Consider the following 9,190-nt stretch of genomic DNA (forward strand, 5'->3'; position numbering starts at 1 on the left):
GGAAAAACATTGTGATTATTGTACGAACATTAGCCTGGATTTAAGGATTAACAATAAGATTTAAAGATTAGAAAAGATATTTTATATAGTTTAAAAGAGAAAAGATTACGGGTCAGTATTACTACCCCTTTATAATTAATAACTCTGTAACGAGCTGGAGCACCTGAAGCGGAGTTCCGAAGAGATAATCGTACCTTAATATCTGTATATTTCGCTGCCTGAGTAAGATGGCTTTTTATTTGAACTGCCAATTCACGAGTCGGTGTCAGGATTAAAGCATAGAGCGGCGCCTTGGTTGGAACATCGTGACAATCATCAAGCTTTACATCATTCACAACACTCACGCAATTCTCAAACTCCGTTAAGTCTTCATCTTCTGAATCAGATTCTGATAATAATTCAGAAAAATTATTATTTGTAATAATTTTTCAGAATCTGATTCAGAAGATGAAGACTTAACGGAGTTTGAGAATTACGTGAGTGTTGTGAATCTTGCCTCCACCTTTCGGATGCGCGCTCGCTGCCGGGCGTTCTTCTGATCCGTCTACCACCTTGGTTGCGCGCTCTCCACAGGGCGTTCTTCCAATCTTGCCTCCACCTTTCGGATGCGCGCTCGCTGCCGGGCGTTCTTCTGCTCCGTCTACCACCTCGGATGCACGCTCTCCACAGGGCATTCTTCCAATCTTTCCTCCACCTTCGAATGCGCGCTCTTGCACAGGGCGTTCTTCGTTGGAACCGATTCACCAGCCCGGCATTAAGCACCCGGGTCCTACCCTCGCCTCTTCTTCTCTTTCCTGACGCCTCGTGCCTTCTGTTTTGTTGTTTCTTTTTCGCCGTCGTCTCCGTTCCCCGAGTCAGACCCCACAAAAGAAAAGGGGGACTCATCCAGACAATCATGACAATTTTTCCATCTCTCATTGCTACCGGCAATTTAACAGGGTCCTCTCGCCGTTAGGGAAACCTCGAATGGGCACCTGGCACACGGGGAAACAACGAACTAAATAACGTTGTTCCAGATACGCATTGTGGTTTCGGAACAAGCATTTGAGCCAGTAAGGCATGCGAATAAGAGCATATTCGGGCCACGACAGCCCCGGCATATTAAGCCAATTATCAAGTTCCTTTTCCTTTTCTTTTCTTTATAAATATCCGCTATAGCGGACAGGGACCATCTCGTTCCCTAATAGATTTTGTTTTCTTTCCTCTCTTAGTTATTCGCAATATTGTTCAAGTTCCTTGTTTCATGGTAGTTAGAGTGGACATAGCGTTGCAATGGAGTACGATGATGATAGCGACGCAACTGAATCCCAGTGATTAATGGCACGCTACTGAGTACTCCCATAAAAACCAATGCTTTCCACCCACGAGTAAAGCAAACGGGAGGAGAAGTACTGCGCAACTCCGTGCAATTCCGTGTGTGCCAGAGCAGGACACAGTCATTTACCCTCCCCACTAATTGACCCCCACACTCCCTCTCGAGTGAATAACCAAAGTTAATCATGAGTGCCTTCCGCAGGGAGCCCCTGTCATGGGCCGGTCCTGCCGCTCAGGGCGGCAGCGCCAACTGTGGCGTCTAGTTAAGGCGCACCACCAAGTGCGGGTGTTCGACCCGCGGGTGTTCGACGCACATCCCCACAAGGCCCCTGCGCCCGTGCCCCGGGAAACGCACCACCCGCCGCCGCCGCTCCCTCGCCCGCAACCTCCTCCACCGTACTCGCGACTTCCTCCACCGCATTCTCTCCCTCCTCCCCCGTATCCGCAACCGCTTCCTCCCAAGGCCCCTCCACCGCACGAGGGGACACCTCGGCCACCTCCGGTCCGCCCTCCCCCTCCTAGCGCTAGCGAGTGCTGCCCAGAAAGGGTGTGGAAGCCTCGGCCCGCTATCACCCCGCCGCCGCGAGCACCCCTGGTCTCGCTCCCGGGCCCAGCACCATCACTCGCCACTGGGAAACCAGCGATCGCCCGGGCGACCACCGCACGCCCACGGGTGGTCTCAAATGTACCCCTTCAGAGGAAGATTAAAATAATCCTCCCTCGCATTAACGCTCCCCGAAAGGCAAGGAACATGCCATTATTATAACCCCCTCCTTTTTTTTATTCACCCTGACACACATGTACATACAATAAAATAAATTAACCATACAAACCACACTCACACATACACTCATTCATACACCCACACGCACACATAACTTTCACCTCCCCTCTTCCTTCTCTGCCTTTCATCTTCTCGTCAGAACATTTCTGACGTCCCCGCGCAGAAATAAAAAACGCGGGTCGTAACACACGTGATCCACGTCCACTCGCTATAATCAGGTAACCTCAATCAGACAACCTGTGGTTACACCTATTATTACATCATGAGTACTAGCAGCGATGACCATTTTTTGGCTCAGAATCTGACGCATCCGCCCATATAAGTTGAGCCTCCTTATCTCTATTCTTCATGATGTCTCTCCTTGCATCATGGGTTCGTGGAGAAGACACGCCAGTGATGTTCCATACTTGCCAGTTGTCTCCAGTGTTCCGATTCGGGCTAGGCCTTTTATATAGTCAAAGGGCTAGGCTGCATCAGGGGGTGCAAACTCGCCTCTTGGAAAGACACTTTGCGCCAATTGAACGTATTTTTAAATATCTCCTATGTGCAATCGTTTGTAATTAATTATTTTTCCACCATGTATTTAGCGCCAATAGACAAATTGAATAAAGTTTTTATAGGAACTCGCGATACGACAGTTGAAGTGAGCGGACGCGTTGAACGACAGAGGAAAAAGAGTGCGAAAAGTAGTGGATTTGGAGGGAGGAAAAGGAGAGGAGACAGAGGGACAGAGAGAGCGGAGGCAGGAGAGCGAGGAGAGATAAGGTAGGTCAGGCACAAAGAGCTAAATTATAAGTCAAGAAGCATTATAGGGACAGGTAGAAGACGAGAGAGGTTAGAGTGAAAGGTAAAAACACGAGAGAGAGAAGGAGGAAAGAGGCGACAACTGCCGGAGGAAAAGACAAAGTAAAGGAAGGAAACTTACCGACAGCAGCAGGAGACAGATAACCGACAGGGAAGAGGCGGATAAGTGTACCGACGGATGGGGAAAGAAGGAGAAAAAGCAACGGAAAAGAAGCAGCAAGGAGATAAAGAAGACAAGAAAGAGGACGAAAATAGAAGGAAAGTAAAAGGTAGGCAAACGAAAGCAGAGGAGCTGGGAAAGCAGAGAGGGAGAACGGATAGCCTGGGATCAATAAAAGAATTTCTTAAAAAAAGGAAAAGAGAAGAAATAGAAGAAGAAACAGCAAAAGCAGAGAAAGAAATAATAGAAAAATTTAACGCACTAAGAAAGATTGACAGATCACCGCCAAACAAGAAAGAAAAGGAAGAAAACAAGAACATGGCAACAGAGGAAATGCTGAGAGAAATTTTAAGGAGAATGGAAGACCAAGAGAAGGAAAGAAAAAAGATAAGGAAGAAATAAAAAATGAAATAAAAGAACTGAAGAAAGAGTACAAGAGGAGAGAAGAAATATGGGAGAAGCAAAGAGAGGCAATGGAAGAGAGAATAAAAAAAATGGAAAAGAAAGCTGAGAAAGAAGACACGGAAAGAGAAGAAGGGAAAGAAGGAGGAATGATCATAGAAAAAATGAAGGAAATAGAAAAAAAACATAGAAATGGGAGAGAGAAGAAGAAGGAGAAACAACATAATCATCAAAGAAGCGACAAGAAGAAGCGAGAAAGAAAAGAAAGAAAAAATCAGGATGATGATAGAGGAGACAAACAAGAGTAAAGTGGCAATAGAGGAAATGCAGGAAATAAGAACAGGAGAAAACAAAATGATAATGCTGAAATGCAGGAGCTGGGAAGATAAAAGAGAGATAATGATAAAAAGGAAGGAGTTAGGAAAGAGATACGAAGTTTTCATGGACGATGATCTTACAAAAACAGAAAGAAAGATACAGAAAGAAATAAGAAGAATAGCAAAGGAGGAGAGAGAAGCAGGCAAGAGAACAAAAATAGGCTACCAAAAGATATGGGTGGACAACACAGAATTCAAATGGAACGAAAGCAAAGAAAAGTTAGAAGAGAAAAAGAGCTTTCGGAAGCCATAAGAAGAAGAAAGAGGATAAGAAGGAAGAAGCCAAAGAAAGCAGAAGAAAAAGAAAGAAGACGCAGAGGGAAAGTCAAGAAGAAGGTAAGCAAAAAGAACAGAAAGCAGACACAATGACGGTAGGCTTCTGGAATATAGCAGGATTAATGAGAAAAAATGAAGAATTCTGGAAAGAGATAGAAAAATGGGATATAATAGCAATGCTAGAAACATGGGTAGAACAAAAAGACTGGGGTAAAATTAAGAAGAGACTACCGGATAATTATGTATGGGAATGCCAACCAGCAAAGAAAGAAAAAAAGAAAGGAAGAGCAAGAGGAGGGATAATAACAGGAGTCAGGAATGAAATAGCCGCAGACGGAACAAAAGAAAGGGAAGAAGAAGGAATTGTAGAAAGAACAGCAAAAACAAAGGAAGGCAAATGGAGGATCATAGCGATATACGTAAACAATGATATAGAAAAGAAGATAAAGCACATAAAGGAGTACACAAATGATGGCGGAGTAGGGGAGCAAATAATAATAGGAGGAGACTTTAATGCAAGAACAGGAGAGGAAGGAGGATTAACAGAGATAATGGGAGAAGGAAGAAAGTCGAAAGACAAAGAAATCAACGCAGAAGGCAGGAAGCTATTGGAGTTTGTAGAGGAGGAAGGACTGGGAATAATGAACGGAACAAAGGGAGACAAAGACGGAGAATTCACCTTCATAGGAAGTAGAGGAGAATCAGTTATAGATTACATAATTGGAAACCAAGAAATCTGGGAAATAACGGAAGAAGTTAAAATTGGAGACGCTATTGAGTCAGATCATCAGCCTGTAATAATAAAAGTAAAAGGAACAGTAGGAGAAAGAAAGAAAAAGGAAAAAAGAGTCAGGAAAATAATGAACTGGACAAAAGAGGGAATAGAAAAATACAAGGAGAGAATGAAAGAGACAAGAATAGAGGGCGAAAGCATAGAAGAAAAATTGGAAGGAATAAAGGAAATGGCAAGACAGGCCGTGGAATGGAAAGAAATAAAAGAAGAGTAGAGAACGAAGATAAAGAACAGATGGTGGGACAATGAATGTACAAAACTAAGGAGAGAAGCAAGAGAGAATTTAACCAAATGGAGGAAGGGGGAAGTAGAAAAAAAAAGATACACACAAAAGAAGAAAGAATACGAAGAGAAAATCAAAGAGAAAAAAGAGATAGAAAAAGAAAGAATAATGAAGGAAGCAAAGGAAGCAACTAATGAGAAAGAAATATGGGGATTCATAAACAGAGAAAGAAAAAGTAGAAAAGAGGTATGCGAAGAAATAACAGAGGAACAATGGAACAGACACTTCATGGAGATACTAGAAGGAACAACGGCGAAACCACAGGAAGAAAACATGAAGAGAGAGGAAAGAAAAGAAAACAAAGAGGAGATGGAAGGAATAAGAAGAAAAGAAGTGGAAGAAGTAATAAAAGAAATGAAAGGGAAGAAAGCCGCAGGCACAGACGGAATACCGAACGAGGTATGGATACACGGAGGAGAAAAGCTGAAGGAAAAAATATGGGAAATATGTGACGAGGCATGGAGAACAGGAGAAATAGCAGAAGATTGGAAAGAAGGCATCATAGTTCCTATAGTAAAGAAAGGGGAAGGGAAAGAAGCACAGGACTATAGAGGGGTGACACTAATGAACACAAGCTACAAAATATACGCAGCAATCCTGAACAAAAGACTGGAGAGAGAAGTAGAAGAAAGAGGAATACTACCGGAAACACAAGTAGGATTCAGAAAAAAAAGAGGTACAATGGAAAATATATATGCACTGAATTACATTATAGGAAGAGCGACAAACAAAAAAGAGGGAAAATAGTGACGGCATTTATAGATCTAAAAGCAGCATTCGACTCCGTGGACAGAGAAAAAATATGGGAAGTAATGAAAAAAGAAAAGATCAACGAACAACTGAGAACTAGAATAGAAGGCCTATACAAAGAGACAAGAAGCGTAGTAAGAATAAAGGGAGAAAAAGGAGCATGTTTTTGGACGACCAAAGGAGTTAGACAAGGATGCCCAATGAGCGCTATGCTATTCATACTACTGCTGGCAGATCTAGAAGAAACAATGAGGAAGGGACAAGATGGAGGAGTAGTAGTAGGGAAAACAAAATTTTGGACGCTAGCATACGCAGACGATATAGTAGCTATAGCGGAGGATGAAGAGGAGATGAAGAGAATGTTGAAAAGAATGGAGAGATACTTTGACAGAAAAAAGCTGAAAGTAAATGTAGAGAAAACAAAGGTAATGAGATTCAGGAAAGGAGGAGGCAAAATGAAGAAAACGGAATGGAAGTGGAAGGGAGAAGAGATAGAGGAAGTAAAAGAATTCTGCTACCTAGGATACACATTTCAGAAAAACGGAGGACAAGAGGCGCACATAAGAGAAAGAGTAAGGAAAGCAACCATAGCAATGAGACAAGTCTGGGGAATAGGGAAAAGGTTATTTGGAGGAGACTGGGTAAGAAGGATAAAACTATATGAAGCGCTGGTAGCAAGCATAGCACTATACGGAGCAGAAGTATGGGGATGGAAGGAAAGAGAGAAAATAGAAAGAATGCATGAAAGGTTCATGAGATGGACATTGAATCTAGATTGGAGCACGCCCGGATACATGATAAGGGAAGAAACAAAAAGAGACAAAATGAGAGTAAGCGCTAGTAAAAGAGCGATGAAATACGAAGAAAAACTAGAGAGGGGAGAGGGAAACGAAATAGCAAGAGAGTGCTGGAAGGAAATAAAAGGAAACATCAGGAAGGAAGAAACAAAATGGGAAAAGGAAAGAAGAAGCTTCTATGAAAAAAGAGGATACGCAACAGAGGAAATAAAAAGAAAAAGAGGAGAAGGATGGAGCAGTATAGAGGAAATAGTAAGAAGAGACAAAGACATACAGAAACAAGAGAGAGACGAAAGGATAAGAGAATCAAAATACAACAAATGGTATAAAGAGATAGCAGAAAATAAAAGACCAGAATACCTGGAAAAAAGAAAGAAAGAAAAGTCAATGACTAGGATAGCAAGATTCAGACTAGGCAATGAGATGAGAGGAGGAAGATACTGGGAATCAGAAGAGAAAAATAGTTGCAGGATATGTAACGCAGAGACGGAAACATGGGAGCATGTATTGGAGTGGTGCACAAGAGAAGAGGAGGAGGAGAAACCAGAAGGAATTAGTGAGAAAATTAAAAGGATACTAAATAGTAAAGGAGAAGGAGAGAAATGGATGGCAGAGCTGGAGAGAAGAAGAAGACAGGCAGAAACAAGGTGGGATAGATAAAAGAACAAAGAATAACACGAATAACTTGTTACAGGTAACCAGAAGGAAGAAAAAAGGAAGAAATGGAAGGAAGAATAGAGTGCAGAGGGACGATAGTAATAGAAAAGGAGGAAATAGAAAAAATAGTAAGGAAACAAGTAACGGAAATGACGAAGGAGATTAGAGAGGAAAATAGGAGAAAGGATGAGGAGATAAGAGAGATGAGAGAAGAAATAGAAGGATTAAAAAGGAAAGTATACAAGCTAGAAGGGAACACAGGCAAAAGGAAAAGGGAAGAAAATGAAGACGGAAAAGGAAAGAGCCAAAAAAGAAAGTGGTGGACGGAGGAATACGAGAGAGACGAAGATGAGAAAAGAAAAAGAAATGTAATTATAAGAATCGAGAAGGAGAGATGGGAAGGAAAGGAATCAAACTGGGAGAAGGTGAAAGAACTGTTCACGGAAGGATTAAAGGTAAGGGCGGAAATAAAGGAGGTAAACGTGATAGGACAGAGGGGAGAATGGATAACAATACTAGTGAAGATGAGGAATGAGGAGGATAAATGGAAGGTGCTGGACGCAAGAAGGAGAGAAGGAAACAGAATGAAAGTGAAAATAGACGAAGACAAATCAGTGGAAAAGAGAATAAGAGAAAGAGAGGAAAAAGAAAGGAAAAAAGAAAGGAGAGGAGAAGAAGACGGAAGGACGAGGAGGACGACGGAGGACGAGATCGTGAGGAGAATGGAGGAGAAACTATTGATGGACTCGGACGAGGAAGAAGCAAGGAGAAAGAAAGGAGAATAGGAAAATGTAAGATAGAAAGGAGAAGGGAGAAGAGAAGGGAGGAATAACAGCAAAAGAGAGGAAAGGGAAAAAGGAGAAGGAGGTAAGTGAAAGGTATAGAAAGAAAATAACATAATTTCATATCCAGAACAGAAGGGGAGAATGAAGGAGGACAGTGGACACGAGAGAGAGAGGGATGAAGGAAGAGGAAGGACAGGATGAGACGAGGGAGGAAAAAGGAGCGCAGAACGGGGGAGCAGGAAGAAGAAACGGAGGGACACAGAAGAAAAAAGGGAAGGGAAAAAGAAAATGTAAGGTCGCCAATGACCAGGAAGGAAACAGGGAAATAAAAAAATAAAATGTAAAGGTTTTTGGGTACGTTTTTACTGGAAAAAACGCCTTTCCAGCCCCGGAAGGGGAGTGAAATAAAGAGTATTGAATTGAATTGAATAAAGTTTTTATATAGAATCATTTTTATTTTGTATGAAGAGTTATGAAGTATGATTAAAAAGGCTTGTGAGTGATCCTGATAATTTTAATTAAATATTTATTAACCGGAAACCATCAACGACCGTTTATTTTGGGGACTGCGTTTTCATTCTCGTAATAAAGACAATTAACTTGTCGCTTTATCGCGTAACGATAAATTATGTATAATGTTACGCAATATTTTACAAATACGTATGTAACATTTTTCTTTCAGCAATTGTAAAATAAGGAATTAAAAATACAGCTATTAATATCGCCACAAATTTATTGCCATAAGATAGATTAATAAATTAAGAAGATAAATTAATATTTTCAAAGTTGTGGTAATAAATCTGTATTAATAACATTTATTATACATTCCACCTTTATATGATTTTTACTTTTGCAAAAAACAGACTTTCAGTTTTAATGCATGTTTCATTCTAAATGAACATATTTAACCAGATTGGTAATTATGCATAAAAGGGGCCTCCTCTCCGATTTGCTTCATTTTTAAATATGTTGTTGGGGATGTCTTCCCGAGTCATTTCATATACAGGG

The 9,190-nt window shown here is 41.4% G+C and overlaps 1 pseudogene; it reads left to right on the forward strand.

The window, feature by feature from the left end:
* Positions 1 to 3,080: 3,080 nt before the first annotated feature.
* LOC105557152 lies at positions 3,081 to 3,944 on the forward strand (annotated as a pseudogene).
* The last annotated feature ends 5,246 nt before the right edge of the window (positions 3,945 to 9,190 follow it).

This window comes from Vollenhovia emeryi, unplaced genomic scaffold (genome assembly GCF_000949405.1).
Source record: "Vollenhovia emeryi isolate VEMERY1.0 unplaced genomic scaffold, V.emery_V1.0 DF939590.1, whole genome shotgun sequence".
Classification (NCBI taxonomy): domain Eukaryota; kingdom Metazoa; phylum Arthropoda; class Insecta; order Hymenoptera; family Formicidae; genus Vollenhovia; species Vollenhovia emeryi.